Genomic DNA, 20,700 nt, shown 5'->3' with positions numbered 1-20,700 from the left:
CAGAGCAAGAGACCAAATCGTGAGGGTCTGGCAGGCACCATAAGGACCTAGAGTTTTATTCTTTGTAATACAGGGACACCTTTGGAAGATTCTGAGCAGTGGAGAATGTGAGCTAACATTCTATCATTTATCTGTCTATCTATCTATCTATCTATCTATCTATCATCTATCTTAAAGTTTATTTATTTTGAGAAAGAGTATAAGCAGGGGCAGAGAAGAGAGAGAGAGAGAGAGAGAGAGAGAGAGAGAGAGAATACCAAACACAGGCTCCTTGCTATCAGCAAAAGAATCCAACATGGGGCTCAATATCATGACCATGAGATCATGACCTGAGCTGAAATCAAGAGTCAGATGCTTAACAGACTGAGGCACCCAGGAGGCCCGATATATCATTTCAAAAGGACCCTTGTCACTGCTGCTTTGAGAGCAGATGATTGGAGGAAAGGGCAGAAGCAGGGAGACCAGCTTGGGGGCCACTGAAGAATCCAGATGAGAGATGGTGTTTGAAGGAGGTGGGTAGTGGGGGAAGTAGGGAGCAAGTGGATGAATTCTAAATGCATTTGAAGACAGAGCCAGCAGGACTTGCTGATGGTTGAGCCTGAGGTATGACAGAAAGAAAAGCCAAAGATAATACTGAGATTTTTGGCCTGTGCAAATGGATTTAGCATTTACTGAGACAGGGAAGACTGGATATTATGAAATATCATTATAGATTTTCTAGTTTAAATATGTTTCTCCTGCCTGTGTGCTGCCAATGATGCTTCATTGATGTTTCTACTTCATTACAAATCATATTCCTTATATCATGGTTGCAGCTGCTACTATTGCTACCTATCAGTTAATGCGTACTTGGTGCCTGCTACACAAACCATTATAGATACATAAAATCTTTATATATTTCTTTATATATATATATTTCCCACATCTCTCATTTAAACTGTACAACAACCTCATGAGATTAGCTCCAGGTTGGTTTTCTGCTTTGCTTTGTTTTGGCCTAGGTTTATGTAGAGAGTTAGTGCCAGGCTCAGAACTGAATCCAGGATGGTGTGATTCTAATGCTGTGCTCTTCATTATTCCATGTGCTTCCTTTTGACCCATGTGGCTCTTCGGTAGCTGTTTTGTGCTCACCACTGTCTCCATACCAGTCCATATGCTTCCTAACAAGTTGGTATTGAAATCAGCTTTGTATATGCTACTTCAACTACTAAGTTTCCCTGCGTAGACTAGGTTTGATAATTCTTGGTGGCATTTTGTGACTTGTATGTCTCTGACCACTGGCTTGATAATATCCAGTGGCTTCTGTGGTTGTCCCTTACCTGCCTGACACTACATGGTCCCATTCGAAACTTCTGCCTGATTTTCAGTACTTGGTCATTGGACTCAATCTCCCTCTCATCTCTGGGCTACTCTGTACCAGAAACTTGAGGGAGAAGACCCGGCCTGAAATTTCTGGCCCTGACACCTCATTTCTGATGCTACTCATGATTCCAATGTCCTGGTTAGAAAGAGATTTAGAGACATTTAATTCTTTGCTTATGCATTCCCTTTCCCTGAATATCTGAAGCTCCCTTTCAGCTAGCTGAGTTAGTTATAACTTGAGAACACTTATGCTATTTGACATATATGAATTATATAAGCAGGTTGGGTTTCTGCTGCAAAAGAAAAGCCAGAACAGCGAAAAATTGACTAATTGCGGACACACTTTTTCCTATCTATTCACAATCTTTTATATAAACTTGAACATTAACTCCTTATTATTTGGCAACAACAAAGTGCACTTGCAAAGACTCACCTTCAAAATGGCCAGCACTTTCTGACATCCTCCAGCTAATAATAACTCTGGACTGTGGACATCTGATCAGAATTAATTGCAGCAGACTGGAGTCCTGCAAATGTTAAAATGTCTTTAGTTTTACAGACCAATAGATGTTACGGTTCAGCAGTTCTGCATTATTAGTAAGCTTCTTGAATCTTGAGGGAGGGAGCCCAACAAACCATTGTAACCTTTATAAATTAAATGAGAATTAGTGCCTGTGCTTGTTGACTGTATCAAGAACAAGGATGCAGAATAAAAATAACACCTTTTTTTATATCTACCAAACAATTTAATATAAAAAGCTCGATTTGCCTGAGCAAAAATAAAGCAGTCAGCTAAATATAAAGTATTCATCATATGCAGGGGAAATATCTGACATGTTTAGGGAGTAGAATGATAGACAAAGAGAAAGAAACCCTAATAAAAAGGTCAGAATGTAATTTAAGAGGTTAATGGTTAGACCATGATAGCCAAGAAAACATTAGTCTCCAAATCAAGGTGAAAGTCTGTGACTTTCTAAAGGTCCTATCTAAACTCCTAAAGGACCAAGAGACTGGGATTTCTACATGTCACTTGTTCTTCCTGTGTTACATGTTCCCATTAACAAGTGGAACAGCTATATTATTGAGGACAAATAATAAAAATGGATGCATAGAGTTTGGGTAGATGGTCAAAATTTAAAATAAGCTACCTATAGCTGTGATAGGGTATATGGTGGTATATGGGAGGGAATAATAGGTGGACATGAGAGAGAAACTCAAGAGACTTTTCATGCATTAACTATGGCATGACTATGGCAGACTATGGCAAAAAACAAGAAGTAGTTTTTGAAAACTGTTAGATTGGATTGGTAGAAATGAAATAATCTATTATTTTCATTAGCAACAAAGAGCATTCATCCCAATATATACCTGTTGACTAACTTGTGCTTAGTGTCTCAGAGACAATAAGACATTCATATTGATTTTTCATTCATTCTGCATCATTTATTATGCACCATCCATATATTAAGTATTGTGTTAGAACACTAGGCCAAAGCTGGCAAGTCCTAGAACCTAGTGCCACCACATGCCCATTGTTCCCATAACAGACATCACCAATCAGCCACAACACTGGTATCACCAATCAACCACAACACTAGTTCCATTGCTTCTGATTATGGTCTGAGAGTCTTTTTCAGCACAGATATGGACCTTTGCTATTAGCACAGACCACACAGAGGTTACTGCAATAAAATGAGGTAGCAAAGAGTGAGAACTAGAATGAAATTAGAATGGTGAGGATAGGGAAATGAATACATTTGAAAGACACTAAAAGGGTAAAAGAGACAGGACATTGTCAGTGATTGGATGCTGGCTGGGGATGAAATTTGCTGGGGCAAAATTAATAATGACACCAAGGTTTCTAGCTTGCTCAACTGGGTAGACAAAACACCATTTATTGAGGTGTTTGAGGGAGAGGAACATCTGTAGGGGGAAAAATAAGCTTTAAATATTTTGAGTTTTAGTTTCCTGTGGGTCATCCAAATAGAAATTAAGAAATTGGATATTTGAGTCTGTAATTCAGATGCATGATCAAAACTAATGAATGAGGAGACAGTTTAGAGGGTTGTTGTAACACATGGACACTGGAGTCCCATTATCTGGGTTTGAATCTTCATTCCACACGGTGCTAGCCGTATGACCTTGGTGAAGTTCCTTAGTATACCTTAACCCTGAGATTTTTCATGGTTAGCATAGAGATAATTATAGTATCTATCTTAGAGGATCATCTTGAAGATGAAATGAATGCTGGCAACACACAGTGAGCACCATATGAATACTAGCTCTTATTTTTGTTGTCATTACATCTAAACAGTGCTCAATATTTGTAGAATGAATGAATCCATGGGGTAACCCAGAGAAAGTTTAGAGAATGAGAAGACAAGAGGAATAAAAAATAAACTTGGGTTTATTATACCTTAATGAATTGGTAATCTAGTTGTATGAAAATTCAAATGCCTTGATATGTCCATGAGTGAACAAAGAAAGATTCCAAATCCAAATGGTAATTCTTATCAGAACACAGAAAAGAAATTCAGTGTGACAGGCCAGAAGACTATTTGAGGACAAAATGAGGCAACTAACCTTGAACTAGGTAGGTCCTTCTAGAGGGACAGTTCTGTCCAAAAGGCAAGTGTTGGCTAGCCAAATACCCACAGTTGGTTAAAAGGCAAGATAAGGAAGCAAGACGCAAGGTTTCCTTGATAACACTGGTTGGCAGAGTTGCGGCAAGCAGTATAGTGGCCAAAGCAGTTATTTCCATGTCGCTGGAAATAACAACATGAATTCATAAATTTGGTGTACTCCCATGACAAACATGCTCCTGAAAAGGTATACAAGGATCACAGCATTGTAAATCTGTGTTTTGCAACATATTGTGTTGTTGTGATCTATGTTATTAGTTACTCATATAACTGGACTGGCAGGGCTTATAGAAACCAGTGCTAGTGAATGACACCCCATCCCACAGGTTCTCAAGCGAACCACCACCACCCCGCCCCCACCCCAGGTCATCCTTGATTCCTCTCTTTGCTCTTCACTCCCTGAATTAATTAAGAGTACTCTTGACTCTAAGTTTCAAGGACATCTTACATCCATTATCCTTTTTACATCTCCACTCCTATTCCTGATGCCAAACAGAATCTTCTCTCACCTGGGTGACCTGCAGTAGCCAGCAGTCTCTCTGCTTCTCCCTATAATCCATTCTCCAAATCAAGCCATGTAACTCCTCAGCTTAAAGCCCAAATTTGTATGGGTTTTGTATGACCTATAAAGCTTTGTATGACCTGACCCCTGCCTACTTCCTTCATTTTGTCCTTCTTCCCATCTTCTTTTTTTAATTTTAATTTTATTTGAGAGAGAGAGAGAGCAAGTGAGCAGGGAAGGAGGAGGAGGAGGAGGAGAAAGAGGAGGGGAGAGGGAATTCCAAGTAGTCTCTATGTCTGATATGGGGCTAGATCCCGTGATCCTAGGATCATGACCTGAGCTGAAATCAAGAGTCAGACACTCAATCTACTGGGCCACGCAGGCGCCCCCCTCCCTTCCCATCTTCTAATATGCTTTAGCTTCACTGGCCTTCTTACTCTTCTCAAATACACCAATCTCTTTTTCGCCTGAAGGCCTTTACATCACCTGCTCTTCCTTCAGGTCCTGTAGACTTTCAGGAGTCTGATCCCTTCTAATCACTGGGGGTTTCTCATTTCAAGTATGTTACCCTCAGAGAGCATGTTACAGACACTCTGTACATCCCCATTTCCCTGGTCACTTTCTAAGAAATCCTGTTCAATTGTCTTCACTTCCATTTTCTGATATTTTCACCTTGCTTTATTTGCAACTTTTTTGTTATTGTCACCCCCACTAGAATGTAATTTCCACAGTAGCAGAGACCAGGGCTGGCCAGCTTATCCACTGGATACAGTAGGCACAGTGCCTTGAACCAGTGATACTTTTGGGGCCCATGAAAATGTTTTAATTTCTTTAAAAATTAGGGGAAATGGGCATAATAACTCCAATGAATATGAAATAAGGAATCCAGGCTGGATTAAATTTGTTTTTAAATATAGTCATAAAATACAATTTTTAATATTAAAAAAAATTTATTGTCAGTTTGAGAGAGAGAGACAGGGAAAGCAAGCACGAGTGGCAGAGGGGCAAAGAGAGAGAGAGAAAGAGAAGGAGACACAGAATCCAAACCAGGCTCCAGCCTCTGTGAGGCTCCAGGCGCTAAGCTGTCAGCACAGAGCCTGACCTGGGGCTCGAACTCATGGACCATGAGATCATGACCTGAGCTGAAGTTGGACGCCTAACCCACTGAGCTAACCATATGCCCCTAATATTTTTATGGTTGAAGGAGTCCATGAAAGTCATAGGTAGCCATGATGGGGACTTTGTCAGTCTTGTTCATGGCAGTGACTCCAGCACCTAGAACTATACTGGGCACAGAGCAAGCTCTCAAAATGACTTTGTTGTTCAAATAAATTTAAGTAGCTTGATAACTTTGGAGTCTGGCCTAATAGAACCCAGGTTGTGTGTATATACACATGTGCATGTAGGTGCATGTGGTCATGTGTGTTGGACATATTCTTTTTGTCCCCTACATCCACTGTCTTCCCTTGTCTACTTGGCTCTGGGAATGAGGAAGCTGATTTCTATGTATTCCTATGGTTTCAGATTGAGTTCAGCCAAGGGGCAGCGCCAGCAGGAGATCTGAGAATGGGACAGTGAGGTCTCAGGATTTATTCCTGGGGTGCCCTCTCTGCTGAAGAGTCAAAATGGACCTCCTTCCCCCATTACCCTAATGACCGCTGATAATAATGACAATAATAATAATAATAGTACTAATTAGTATTTACTGAGATTAAATCTGGTGTCAATATTTTTATGTAGCAAAATGATATGATAGCATGATTGACAGCCTTTATTTTATACTTGAGTTTTGCAGCACAAAAATGTACTGCATCAGTGTCCTCAAAGGTCTCTCTTGATCATTTGACATTCATATGTTCTCTTCCGATGTGCCTTTTCTCTCTCCATGCTTGTAAGCTTTTCCTTCTTTTGTTAGTAGGTCTAGCTTTATTATGTCTTCACTTGTCAATTGATGTAGTACGTGATTGAGCAACTTTCCAATATCACTGTCATTAACTTTATGAAATATTGACTCTTATGCAGTCTATGTGATTTCATGAGCAATGTGTTTGCTCTCTGGTTCCCCTGAACTTAGCCCAATTACTGTGTCATGATGTGAGCCTTTAGTATTAAGTGGTCCTTGTTTCTGCAGGAATGGCTAGCATCCTGTTTCCCAAGGTTCTATTATAAAAGAATCCACATAGCACTTAAAAAACACTTTAGTTCCTGTAGGAAAAGTTTTGTTTTTTTCATGATAAAAGTAGATATATGGTAAAGCCTAAGTTCTTGCAATAAGCAAAAGACTATGTGGTTCCTGGTTTCTATGGCATAAAGAGTATGTTTCCACTTTGTTGGCTGCTCTTTGTTCTTCTCTTTTTTCTTTTTACTTCTGTCATTTTCTGTAGAAGAATAAAAATTTCAAAATATACAAAGTCTAAAGCTAAGATCTTGAAGTCATTTTAAAGAGAAGTGATGGATAATTAAATGAGACAATATACATAAATGTACTTTTAAAAGTATCTAAAATTAATTACTCAGGTAAATTTGGTTTTAATATATAATACAGTATTAGCCCTAATGGCTAAGTTCATTATAATAATCAGTATATAAATTTCCTGGTAATATGACAAGTGCTTGGAAGTACATCTCATAAATTATTAGTAAAATGTGAGATAACTAACATTCATTTTTACATTTATTTTAGACAAGGATTTTTGTCATATTTCTAAGTAGCTCACAGCTATATAGGTAAGTTCTTTTGATTTCTTCATTTTATCAGCTCTCAAAATGGCAGTAATATTTTATAATGTTCCCAAAATATTTGCTTTGCTAAACCATATAAATTATATCTCATGCCTAATCATTAGCACATCATCATAGTGAAATTTAGATAATAGTTGGAGGCATCAACATTTAATTATGAGTTATGATTTTCATGATATTCTTACATGAGTGTTTCATCAATAGCTCTGGTCTGACAAAGCCAAGTTTGACCCTTTATATTATCTGCTTTCCCTCCTCCAGGGTACTCCTTCAGTATAATGGCACTCTGATTTTTGCAGTAACTTAGGGCAAACATTTCTAGGTCATCTTCCATTTGTTCCTCTACTGCCATCTCCACCCCTCTTCCTCCTCCTTCCCCCAGTCCTCCATCTAAGAAATCATCTGATCCTGTTGCTTTTTTCCAGAAGGGGAACAGGGAGGAAGATGTCTGACAGGGAGCTGTAGAGAGACATGGCATATTTGAAAACCGACGCTCAGTGCTGACAGGATACTGACTGAATCTTGGGGGAGAGCAGTGGTGGGAGATCAGCATGTTGAGGAAGATCCTGTAATGCCTTCAAGGTCTTGCTTAGGAATTTGGATTTTATACCTTACTCAGAGGGAAGTCACTGGGAAACAACAACAATAACAACAGAAAAATGTAGGATTGGAGATTAGCATGGTAAGTGCAATGAAAGGAAGGTGAGGAAGTTTCACGTGCTGATAAAAGAGTGATTGACAGGAAAACAGGGAACAGGGGCTCATCAGGGAAGGAACTAAAGCTGAAGATTGAGGGAGGGGGTGTGTCATACCAGGAGAGAAAGGAGTGATGCCAGAGAGCAGTATAGAAAGAATGAAGAAGCAGAGCAGAGGATGTAAGGTGGTGGTCAGAGGGAAATTTCAGACTTAGAGGTTTGAAAAGAGTATGATCCTGAGAGTCACTTATGTCAGGTCCACAGTGAATACCTTTGAAATAGATGAGGGGCAAGAAACTGGGAGGCGAGGGCTTTGGTGGTGGTCATTATGGAGGCTATTGTTATTACAAGAATGGATGGCAGTGTTCAGAGTGGAAAGGAAATTTTCAACATATGGAAGAGTATGAAGTGGATGTTGGTGGATGCTGGGAATGGGGCAAAGCGGAAGAGCTTATCAGTTAAGAGCACCAGCTGGGTTTGAATCCTGGCTCCACCACTTTCTGTTTGTGTGGCCCTGGGAAAGTTAGGTTCATACCTTTGTTTCTTCATTTGCAAAATAGAGATGATAGCAATAATAACTTCCACAAGGTCATTATCAATATTACACAAGATAAAGCATTAAAGCTCTCAGAAAAGTGCCAAGCTCACAGTGGGTGCCCAGTCAATATTAGCCATTATAACTCAGAGGTAGAGAAGTAAAAGTTGTTTTTGGCCTTGGAAGGAGGCAGGAAAATATTGGCTCTCCTTCCTGATGAGGGCAAGAAAAAAAAGTGCCTGGGAGAAAAATATGTCCATATTTAAAAAACAAACTTATATAAAAAAAGCCCTATCTTCATGTACAATAAATGTCATTGAGAATTTAAGGTAGCTTCTTGGCAATGGACTGAACTTCTGGAGATCTCTGGGGAATGACAGCTGCCCAGAGGATCTGACTCATGGCCAGGACAATGGACAACAGTGATGAGAGAGGCAGAGGGGTGAGATACAGAGATAAGAGACAGAATGGCTACTCAGCCTTGGAATTTCAAATGGAACTCTGAAGAGGGGTGGTGGGTAGTAGTATGTTTGCAACATCCCATTCTCTGGTGTAGACAGTAGACACAGTTATGACTAGTTTGGTTGCACTATCGGAGCCTCAGATTGGAGGTTTATCAGAGTGCATTTTAGTTGAGTGTTCTGAGAAATCAGAAAATGCCGTGGGGGACCAGCTCATTTAAGCAGACGTGACAGATTCAGATGCAAAATATTGTATTCTGTTTGCTCTTGAAATTTTCTCTAAAACAATTAATTCTACCCATATCTTAAACCTCATTTAATTTTACTTTAGATTATTGAGTTAAGTCTGGAGTTTACCTTTTGGATGTAACCCACTTTGTCTTCCTGGTTGTAACTCTTGCCTCTTGGGGAATAATTTGGCTATACTTCCTTAAGACATAGCAGTCTCAGACTACTTTGGATAACCCCCCATCTTAGATTGGGTTCACTGGAAACATACTTAAAGATGAAAAGTTAGGTGCAGAAAGTTTATTGGGAAGTGCTCTCAGGAGATACACCTGTGAGGAGGCAAGGATGGCAGCATTGGGCAGAAAGAGAAGCTGATATGCAGTGAGGTTGCAGCAGAGACGTCAACCAACCCTACAGGGGCTCTAGGGCTGAGATGGCCTTTCAGAGTTGTCCCCCTTGAGGCCAAGGAACCCGATATTTATAGCCAGTCATTGACTGTGGATTGCTCCCTGGGAATGGGCATAAACTTGGGTGAGGTAGTTCCCTGAGGCTGAGGGAATATCCCAATGAGGAATACTTCCAGGAGCCTTTATTAGCCAACATTTCCAGCTGATGAGGGATGGGTGTCAGCCTTTGAGAGCAGCCACAGTGTTGCTCTCTGGCCAGGCAAAGCACCACAGTACCTACTACATCCTCTTTGTACAATGTACACACAGTGTACACACAGATTTTCCAATGTACACACAGTGACTGATTAAAATTACCCATACAACTGGCCTTAGTTTCTGTAGGGTCATGTTGGGGGTGAGTTGGGGGATGAAGAAAGAGAAAGGGAGTCAAACAGGAACAGTAGGAGAAGGCTGAAATCTTATTTCACACCCTTCACAATTTTGCCCAGGGACACCCACAAGAGGCAAGGCCAAATACACCACAGAGAATGAAGGCTGGTGTAATAAATGTGGAAATTACTCCCATGAGCCATGCAAAAAAGAAGAAGTTTGTGCATTTTGTACTACTCTCTCTTTCCTTAGCTGCACATCTACAGACCATCTTTAATATCTATGAGGTCATCATTCCACTTGGCAACACTACTGTGGAATTACACAGAAATTGATCTACATATCACATGGCGGCTAACAACGAGGAGAATGAGCTTTCAGTGATTATTGAAAAGTTAAGGGACTAATTATGACAAAACTACTGCTTTCTCTGGAGAAGTTACCCTTGCAGAAGAAAGAGCAGTGAATCCTCCCACTAGGAGAATTTTTTAAAAGATAAGAGCTTGGCTCTTAATATTAAATTAAAGGTAATAAAGAAAATTTTAAACTCTGAGGGACGAAAATAATGGTAGTTCTGTTCTAATGTATGGAGTTTTGGAATGCCTGATAAAAAAGTACCATCTGGGCTGTACCAGGACTATAAAATTAATATCCACTGACCTGTCTGAAATATGCTCTTGTGAGTGATTGTGTCTCCAGCAGGTTATTTGGCTTTTCTTAGTACCAAAAATGTGCATCATCCACCATAGGGATGGAAAGATCTCCTTTTAGGGGTGATTATTGAGTTATTTCCCCATGATCTCAGAGAATTTTTGATCCCCTGACCACCAAGAGGCCACTTTCGATACTTTCAATTCCAAAAGCAAAAGTCATGGAACACTCCTCCCTTTCATTCACTGGGAAAATTTCTAAATGATGACAATTCTCTTATTCCCTGGGAAAGAATAAAGGAATATGGAAGATGTGTTAGAAAGAAATTTCAGATATATCCCTCTTCATTAAAGTGTGAATTTCACTCTAAATGTGCTCATTTCCTAAGTTGTAAATTATAGTCCGAAAAAAAAAAAATAGAACCTGGCTATTCCTAAGTTTATGAAATCACGTAGTCTTTCCTGATGAAAAATTCCCTGCTCAACAACCAATTTGCCACTAATGATAATAAGGTCGTCCAAGTGCACAGCTGTTGGGTTTCCAATGTATACACAGTGACTGATTAAAATTACCCAGTAAAACCATGGAAGCGGGCTGTTATACTGGTTGGAAAGTTGAAGCCTGAACAATTGACTCTTCTGATGAAATGATTTAATGTGCAACTGAAACTAGTTTGTCTACTAACCTAGGTATAAGGAGCATGTGGTGCTTTCGTATCTTTGGCGGGCAAATGGCATCAGACATTTTTCGTTGTTTATTCTATACTTTTAGGGACAAGAAAAATATCTTAGATCCTTAGACCATTTCTTTTTTGTGTATTTGACTTAAATAGCTGGCAAAGCCATTGAAATAAGTGCCATTTTATTAAATGGGAAAAATGTAGATTGATTCCATTCCTATAAATAATAAATTCTCTGAACATGTAAAATATTTCTGAAGCTGCATTAATGCACATTTGCATTTCTCTTTAATATGAAACAGCTGTTGTATTTTTCATTTTATGGCATTTTAAAGAGAAGGAAAGGATTGGGAACCAACATGAATCACAGGTCCCTACTGCATTTCGTTAAAGACAATATCACATTAATTCCTGTTGCTTCTGAGTCTGGTGGAGAACAGAAACTTGCTTCATTTTTAAAACCCTGAAAGTTAACATAGAAACTTTAATGTAAGCATTTAAATTATCAACTTGGAATGAGAAAGTGAGTCAGACCTGATATGCATCAGCCTAACTGCACCACTCTGGATTTAGGAGCTGGAAAGGTATAGAATTTACTTACATAAATCAAATCATCCTGATGAAAGGTAGCCACGTAAATCCCCATTTTTCACCTGGCATTCTCATTTGGATAGAAGAATTGATTCTTTTAGCAGTGGATTCAGCTGCCTTCCTTCTTTTGCTAACATGGTTTCTTTACAATTATGCAAACTAAATTTCAGTCACCTTCTTTATCATGGCCTTGGGAAATAAAAACCTGGCTGGTTAAATACAGCTGATGTTTTTCATTATAGTTTGATAACCTACATTCCACATACAATAACCAAACCTAGATTTTTTTTCCTGACATCCTGAGCTGAAAATCAAATTAATTTTCAGTCACCCTGGACTTGTGGCTTCGTATTTTCAATAGGATTCTTAGTGTACACTCTAAGAGGACATTTTGTTCTCCTTTCTGCCTTCTTCTACTTATGATTCTATACTTTAGCGTTATGGCCTCAGGGGGAAAAACACTATATTTTAGAGTCAAGTATATGTTGGGCAGGATTTTGACTGCTTCTTGTCTGCTGTGTGAATTTGGCAAGTTAAGTGAACATTCTGAGCTTTAGGATCTCTGTTTGTTAAATGAGAATATTTAATTGTTGCCTCCCAAAATTTTTATAAGGGCTGAAGGGGAAAATATGAGTAAAAATACTCCATTGCCTAGGACCCAGTAGGAGCTCACAGATGGTGGCCTTCTCTCTCCTTCTCTCTTTCTCCTTTTTTCCCTCTCACTTCTAGCTCAAAGGGACAGTGGCCAGGCAGTTGTCAAGGACTCTGTCAGCTGCGGGCTAAGTGTCTCCCACGGTGTGTTAAGTGGCATGAGAAGGTTTCCTGCAGATGACATAAGTCACAACCACTGTATATATGACAACATATCTATTTGTGTAGAAATTTCAACCCCAGGCTCAGCATGACACATCATTTTCTGAAGGCAAATTACAAAAGGCACCCTTGAAGGCATGGAGAATCTCAAAGTTCTCTAGGGATGTTTGAGAGGAGGGCACTGTCCCAGACTTGGGATAGAATCTGTGAGTCCCTTTCAGGGCTCCTGGAAAGCTTTTTGACTGGAAGCTAAATAAGGCAGCAGGAATCTACCACACCAGGATATGGCCATGGTCAAGACCAGATTACTCAGAGTTAACAAAACCAAGAATATATGCCAGGATTCAATGCCTGCAAATATATTTTATTCTTACAAAAAACTCTACAGTGCAGGGAGGATTCCTCATTTAATCACCTTGATTCTTACAACTCTTTTTTTTTCTTTTTTTTGAGAGAGAGCGAGTGTGCAAGTGTGCCTGCACACATACAAGCAGGGGCGAAGGGCAGAGACAGAGGGAGGAAGAGAATCCTAAACAGGTTAAATGCTCAGCGTAGAGCCTGACACGGTGCTTGATCTCACGACAGAGAGATCATGACTAGAGCCAAAATCAAGAGTCAGATGCTCAACCAACTAAGCCACTTAGGCACCCTGATTCTTTCAACTCTAATGCAGTGAGTATTATTTGCCTCATTTTATAAATAAGGAAAGAGAAGCTTATTGAGACAAAACTGATACCAAAACATTGGTCTTTCCGTAGCAGGTGGTAGTGGTGTGTAGAATGTGTATGTGTGGACTCTAGAATCAGACACCTTGGCCTGAAGCACAGTCCTGACACTTCCTTGCTGAGTGTCCATGGGCACTTTACTTAACTTGCTTGAATTTCAATTTCCTCATGTGAGCAATAGGAATATCTATAGGGTTGCTCTGAAGATTCAATAAGATGGTGGGCTAGTTGTGCAAACACACCCTTGAATCTTTCTTTTCTCTGTCTTCATCCCTCCTCCTTCTCACCAAACTCCCAAACCTCTCTTCTTGTAGCCTTTCTCATTTCAACAACATGTACCCCGTCCATTCATTAGCTATTCAGGCCCATAGCTTAGAGTCATCCTTCATCCCTTTCCGTTCCCCTATGCCTTTCCCACCCCTCAGTCCAGCCCACAAGTCTCTCAGCTCTGCCTCCAAAATACTCTGTGAATCTATCTGCTAATCTCCATTTATACTTTCAAACACATGGTCCCTAACTGGGCAACTGCTTTTACATATGCCCCTTACAGTCTTTTCTCCACATTACAGCCAAAGTGACCTTTTAGAAATATAGATTGTATCATATGACCCTAGTGCTTAAAATCTTCCAATGGCTTCCTGCTGCACATAGACTAGACTCTAAACAAATTGCCTGCATGATTCCTGTTTACCAGTCTGAATGTATCTCATACTCTTGTTTTCCACACCCCTGCCACACTGGTCACCCCAGGGCTTTTGAACATGCTACTTCTCTGTTTGGAATATTTTCTCTCATGTTTTAGATTTTAGATCTAAAATCAAAGTTCTGTATATGATCTCAGAGAGTCCTTTGGACTCCCTGCCTTAAGTAGATCCATCCCAGCCACTCTGTCTTACATTATTGCTGTCCACCTTTCCTCTCCATTATTTATAGCACTTAACACCACCCTGTGTTATTTCTTTGTATGCTTCTTTGATGGCTTATTAGTATTTGTCCCTGTCCACTAAAACATGCTCTAAGGGGTCTGGGGCTTAATTTGATAATCAGTAAATAGTTCTGGGGCAGAGGAGGCACTCAGTAGATATTTGTTGAATGAATGAATGAATGAATAAAAACAGCACAGCACATACAGTAAATACAATGCTATACTTTCTTCCTATACTGAAAGCAGAGGCTGGAAGTAGTTTCAAAATCAAGCAGAAAATAAGGAGGTGGCTGGGGCACAGTATTGCATAGTGTAAAGAAGACAGCCTTTGGAGTCAGGCTGGCCAGGATTTCAACTCTTTCTCCTAAGCCTCAGTTCCTCTATTTGTTAACTGGGAATAATGATATCCAAGCTACATAGAGCTGTGAGAATGAAATGAAATGATTTACAAAATGTTTAGTACCAAGACTGCTGTAAACTCTAAATAAATGGTCATTCTATTGTTTTTGAGACCTTGACAATTTGGTAAAAGTGAATTTTGTTGATTCACAAATGCTTTCTTTTTCCCTTTCTCCTTTCAGACTTGAGCTTGCTGGACTTGAGCGTCAGGCTTGTGTTGGTTTAAGGGTTTGCAGGGTAAGGATAATTGCAAGACAAAGAAATAATTAGTCAAATTTCCTATGGTTTTCTTCTGTAACTTTTTAGTTGATCCACATCATTTGCGGTTTGTTTATCTTGATTGTCAAAGGACTCAAATTAAGAATAATTTTAATTTTATAAAACTGGTGCTATATTGACATATTGGGCAAAAGTAGTCAATTTTCACAAATGAATCTTCTCAACTGAATCAGATCAGATGTCCTTCAATCACATAAGATACTTACTGTGGTGGGGAAAGAAATGATTTGAATGAAATGTATGGTTGATTCCATACTCATTTATAAAAGTGGCTCAAACTATGGCAAATTTTTATGATTTGTTCCAGGTCATCTTCTAATGTGCATGTTATTAAAAGAGTGTGAGCCCACAGACTCATGGAGTATTGGTAATCAGAGGGCAAATGTCCCCAATATTACCTCAGGATCAAAGCCTGAGGTATTGATGGGTATTGGTCCCTGCTCCCTGTTTTTGCTCTCTTTGAAGCAAATTAACAAAAACTATGACTTAGTGGTTATCTTAATTATCTTGAAAGTAACATCCTTTGTGTGTCAGCCAAATTCATGGCAATTCCATATTATTGGATGGAAGGGACTAAAGGCCCAAAAGATAAAAACTCTAATTCATTTTACATGAATTATTTTGAAAAGTAATATTTCTTTTAGGAGAAGATGTTCCTGTCTTCCTTATTCAGTTCCCTTGACCTGGAATGCCCTTTCTTGGCCCACCTCTGAATATCTGAACTCTGCTCAGTTCCAAATTCCTGCTACTTTCTCTATGAAGACTTTCTCTCTGCTGTACAATATGGTAGCCACTAAGCATATGTGACTATTTTATTAAGATTAAATAAAATTAGAAATTCATCTCATTCATACTGGCCACATCTAAAGGACTTGATAGCTACATTGGACTGTCTACTGGAGAGCAGTGATAAAGAACATTATTCAACATTGCAGAAAGTTCTATTGGATAGCACTATTCCAAGAACTGCAGATGAACACACAGTACTCCCAACTTTCTCTGTCTTTTTGTAGAGCCTTGCTTGTTCCTTTTCGGAGCATGTCACTTTCTACCATGTCACTTTCTACCTTGATTTCTATCAGTGACTGTTTTCAAATGATGCTATGTAGAGTTCAACATGATTCAGGGTCTCACTGTACCACGGCAGGAGATACTAAATCATCTGGAATCCAGGACTTTGACCTTCCACTTCAGCCATTTTGTCTGTTTACCTGGTGGAGTTCTATGTGTGATTACTTTTGCTAAAAGTTTGAAAACCACTGTCCTCTTTACTCCTATTATATTTTCTGCTCAGACCCCTTAAGAACAGGATTTACTTTTGATTCACTTTTTCACCTCCACACTACTGTGGGTTTCCACAGTAGACCCTCAAGATTTCTGGTTGGTTGAATGAATGAGGAAGGCCCTAGAGCCTATGGCGAAACACAGCTCCATTCCATAAGCTCTACAGTACACTTACTGAAACTTGTTTGCAATCAGATCTCTCACGAATCAGGGACTGGATGATTTTCCCAACATCCTCATCACTGTCAGTGTTAGCAAAAATGTAGTTTATGGCATTTTAGGCTCCATCAATTACTTTCTTTTCTAACAATTATTTGGGTTTTGATTTACAGTTTGGTTTACCTTTTCTGATCTGTTTACACCTCTTAACAACCTTCCATTCATCCAGTTCTCCCTCTAGGGAGTTTAACCAGATTGGCCAATTAGCACTTCCTTTTTAACAAAAAGATAAATATTTCAGTCTACTCAAGTATGGAGGACACCTTGTAGTGATGAGATAAATCAGGACTTCCCTATAGATTTTTTTTTTTTACCTAGAGAGAGTGCATCACTTGAAACGATTACAGCAGTAATAATAATGCATACACGTAATTGCATGTTTCATGGTTATATATCCACTGGGAGCTTTGATTTCTCCTTGGAGTCAAGGACTGTGGAATCACATGAGATTTCTCAGTTGGCTTGGCGGTTAGATGAGTTCTGTTGTTTAATAATTGTAATGTATGATGAATGTTAGTGTAAAGTGGGCTTAGCCAAAATGTATGATGTCTGACATCTGTTTCCACACCTTCACCATAATATCACTAGAATTATATAGTATTATCATGCATTCTAAAAGAGAATGTATCTGGGGCGCCTGGGTGGCGCAGTCGGTTAAGCGTCCGACTTCAGCCAGGTCACGATCTCGCGGTCCGTGAGTTCGAGCCCCGCGTCGGGCTCTGGGCTGATGGCTCGGAGCCTGGAGCCTGTTTCCGATTCTGTGTCTCCCTCTCTCTCTGCCCCTCCCCCGTTCATGCTCTGTCTCTCTCTGTCCCAAAAATAAATAAAAAATGTTGAAAAAAAAAAAAAAAAAAAAAAAAAAAAAAAAAAAAAAAAAAAGAATGTATCATGTATCCATAACAGATGGTTCTGGCCTCTCTGCTAATCGGCTGTTCAAATAAATTGGGTGACAATTCTAAGAAAGCACAAATCATGTATTAAAGTGTTATTTTATTTTAAAGAATGAGTATCACATTTTACTCCTTAGCTCTTTATTTATAGAGTTACTTGCTATGTCTTTTAATGAATTACTAGGTTTGCTGAAACACTAAATTGTCTTTGTTTAACTGAGGGTCAATGAATTGGCTTTTGATGCACTACTAATTTATAGCTGTGCAGGTGATGGTCTCAGCATCAATCTGTGATATTCTTTTATCTAGACTAATTCCAATATAATATTTCAATTTAGTTTTCACTAAAGCATTCAATTTGCATTTAAAAAGAAGTCAATATAGGATAATAAAATGGTGTCAACTGATCACTAATGAGCTGTTCCACTTGTGTAACACTGCCCTTCTTACTATGAATTGTCTTGGACTGATATCCACTACTCTGGGTGCCAGCCAAAAAGACTTGAATGTCTGCTAGTGCCATACACCCAGAGATACTAAATATGGACATACCAAATGGCTGTTTGACTGTTTATTCCATCTATGCCAATGTAAGTAGGTATGTGGGAAACACAAAACTGAACCAGACACAGTACATAACCTACTTGGGCAGTCATGAAAATAGCTAATAATAGTACAAAGAAGGGAAATAAGTGCCCTCACGAAAGTCCAGACAAGCTGTGGCAGGAATTCAGAGGGATGAGAGCTTGTTTCCTATGGAGGTTGGGAAGGCTTTACAGATGGCATGGCATTAGAACAAGACCTAAAGAATAAGTTATGTCTGAAAAGGGTAGAAGAACATTTTTGACAATGTATTGGTTTTCTATTGCTACTATAACAAAAGACCAAAAACTTAGTGGTTTAAAACAACAACAGTTTATCTCATAGTTTCAATGGATCAGAAGTATAGTACAGCATGACTCAGTTGGTTCTTCACTTAGGTGCTTACAAGGACAAAAATCTAAGTGTCTGCAGGACCACATTTCTTTCTGGAGACTCTGGGGAAGAATCCACTTCCAACCTCATTGACATTGTTGGTAGAATTGAATTCCTTATGGTTGTAGCACTGAGGTCCCAATTTCCCACTGGCTGCCAGCTGGGAGTCTATTTCACCTAGTACAGCTGTCTGTGTTCCTCATCCCATTGCCCTTTATATCTCAAATCTCTCTGCCTACTCCTTCTACTGCATCTCTTTAACTCTCACCAAAGAAAATTATTTTTTAAAGGGCTCATGTGATTAAATTAGATTGAACCTACCCAGATAATTCAGGATAACGTCCTTATTTTAAGATCTGTAACATTAATTACACTTGTGAAGTCCCTTTTGCCATGTAACATACATAACATATTCACAATTTCCAGGAATGAAGGCATGGAGACATTTGGGGGGGCATTATGTCTACTACAGTGATGGAAAGCAGTAGAAACTGAGGGACTCTTCATGGCATTAGTGAGGTTAGGCATGTGCAAAGTGACAGAACAAGAAACTGGGTGGGGAGGCAAAATTGATCACTCCTTCCATGTATTCCTAAAATACTTTGGTGACTCCACTAAGAGTATACTCAGGTATGTTGAGTTATTTTCTATTTGATCCTTGGGACCAGGGACCTGGCTTTATGTAATTTTGCACACCAGGGCTAGCACTCTGCCTTCTCTCCTGATGGGTAACTGATAACATATTTTTGCAGTTGGGTTGAAGAAAAGTGATGGCAATTGATGATAGAAAAATAGCATTTGGTAGGCCAAGGAGTAAATCTTTAAATGAGAATTGTCAGACTGAGGTGATAGGGGAGATAATTTCAGCAAGTGTCTTGTTGGTGAGACAGGAATCACACCGTGGAGTACACCCCGTCATCTCTCATGCTTGCTGTTTCTTACCCTCTTAGACTTGTACCACCTTGAAACTTTCTGATTTTGGAGTAATTGCTGTACCAGTTTTTTGTATTTTCAGGTAAGTTCATTGTTTTCCAGGTTTCTCAGTAGTCCATAGCCCCTCCACACTGTAATGTGTTCCTCATATCTTGAAAAAATGTAATTTAATATCAGTTTACTACCTAAGCGCCACTTAGTTCACTTAGCAGGTTAACAGGATAACCCTCTGACTCTGTTATTACTTTGGGTTAAATAGGGAGGCTACACTTCAGATGTCTACTCTTCTGGATTGTAGTTTGTCTACTTCATATAACCTTTCTGAGGCTTAGTATTCTCATCCACAGAATGGGCATATGATACCTCATAGATCGTCATTCAGATTAAATGAGAGTATGAAGGTAAGTGCTTGGTCCTTAGTCATTGATTAAATTGATTCATGATTTTTACATACCAATCCTCAGCCCTTCCTTAAAATGATTGTAGCACAGGGTCTTATTGGCTACACAAATGTAATTTATACATGAAACACCTAAAATATAAGCAAAAAGAAACACGGTGGCAATTGAGACCCTGATGATAGGTTACCTCTTCTTCTCCCTTCCAACTGGTCCCTCCTTTTTCCTACTATTCCTCCCTCATTATGTGGGTGCCTCTGTCTCGGTCCTGGAAAAACATGGAACAGATTCAGTGTCAGGGGTCCTCTGTCAACCTGAGAGAGTCCCCAATCCAGCCTGTAGTGAAATCCCTCTTCTCTAGGATTTGTCTTACTTTTCATTTGGCACCTCACCATGTGCTGTCCTGTGACACTTGTTCTCTTGTTTTAAATATCAAATGTTTATATCTTATCTCTCAAACTACTGTATGAGCCTCTAGTCACTCATTCAAATGCATTTTTGAGTACCTTCTATGTGCTAGGCACTGGAGAGGCAGTAGGGTCAGGATAGACACCGATACACTAGCCCTTGAGTTGGTAGTCTAGTGTGGAAGATGGATAGTTAAACAATCAACTGTGATCAGTGTGGTATGTTTTTACAGGGGACAGAAGGGGGTTATAGGAGGCCAGTATCTTTATGCAGTCCATAATGCCTTGCATTTGATAGATAATAAATATTAATAGACTAAAAATGTTTATAATTTTACCCTGTTGGGAATTTAATTCAGCAATATTATAGCTTGCTCTCTCCCAACTTGAGATCAGGCTCCATCAGAGATTTCCCATTAGGTCATGGGACTCTCTGCTCCCTGGTCAGACCTGTAGCACTGCCTTCATCAGGCCTAGCCCACGTCTGACTACCCACAATCTCTTTGTTGTCCTATTAATAGCTTAAACCCAGTGACTCAGAGATTACTATGTACTTGAGAATCTATCCATGTACCAAAGGACCCTG

The 20,700-nt window shown here is 39.4% G+C and overlaps 1 long non-coding RNA gene across 1 annotated transcript in view; it reads left to right on the top strand.

The window, feature by feature from the left end:
* The window catches only part of LOC131509979 (uncharacterized), a 224,790-nt gene extending 205,085 nt beyond the window's left edge, over nucleotides 1-19,705 (top strand). The window contains exons 9-11 of the long non-coding RNA XR_009260840.1: nucleotides 14,912-14,966; nucleotides 19,327-19,391; nucleotides 19,569-19,705. This is a non-coding gene — a long non-coding RNA (uncharacterized LOC131509979). The remainder of the gene's footprint in view (nucleotides 1-14,911; nucleotides 14,967-19,326; nucleotides 19,392-19,568) is intronic.
* Nucleotides 19,706-20,700: the final 995 nt, after the last annotated feature.

Source organism: Neofelis nebulosa, chromosome 4 (assembly GCF_028018385.1).
Source record: "Neofelis nebulosa isolate mNeoNeb1 chromosome 4, mNeoNeb1.pri, whole genome shotgun sequence".
NCBI lineage: Eukaryota > Metazoa > Chordata > Mammalia > Carnivora > Felidae > Neofelis > Neofelis nebulosa.
The sequence above is the reverse complement of the archived record's forward strand: the minus strand, read 5'-3'. Positions and strand labels throughout refer to the sequence as shown.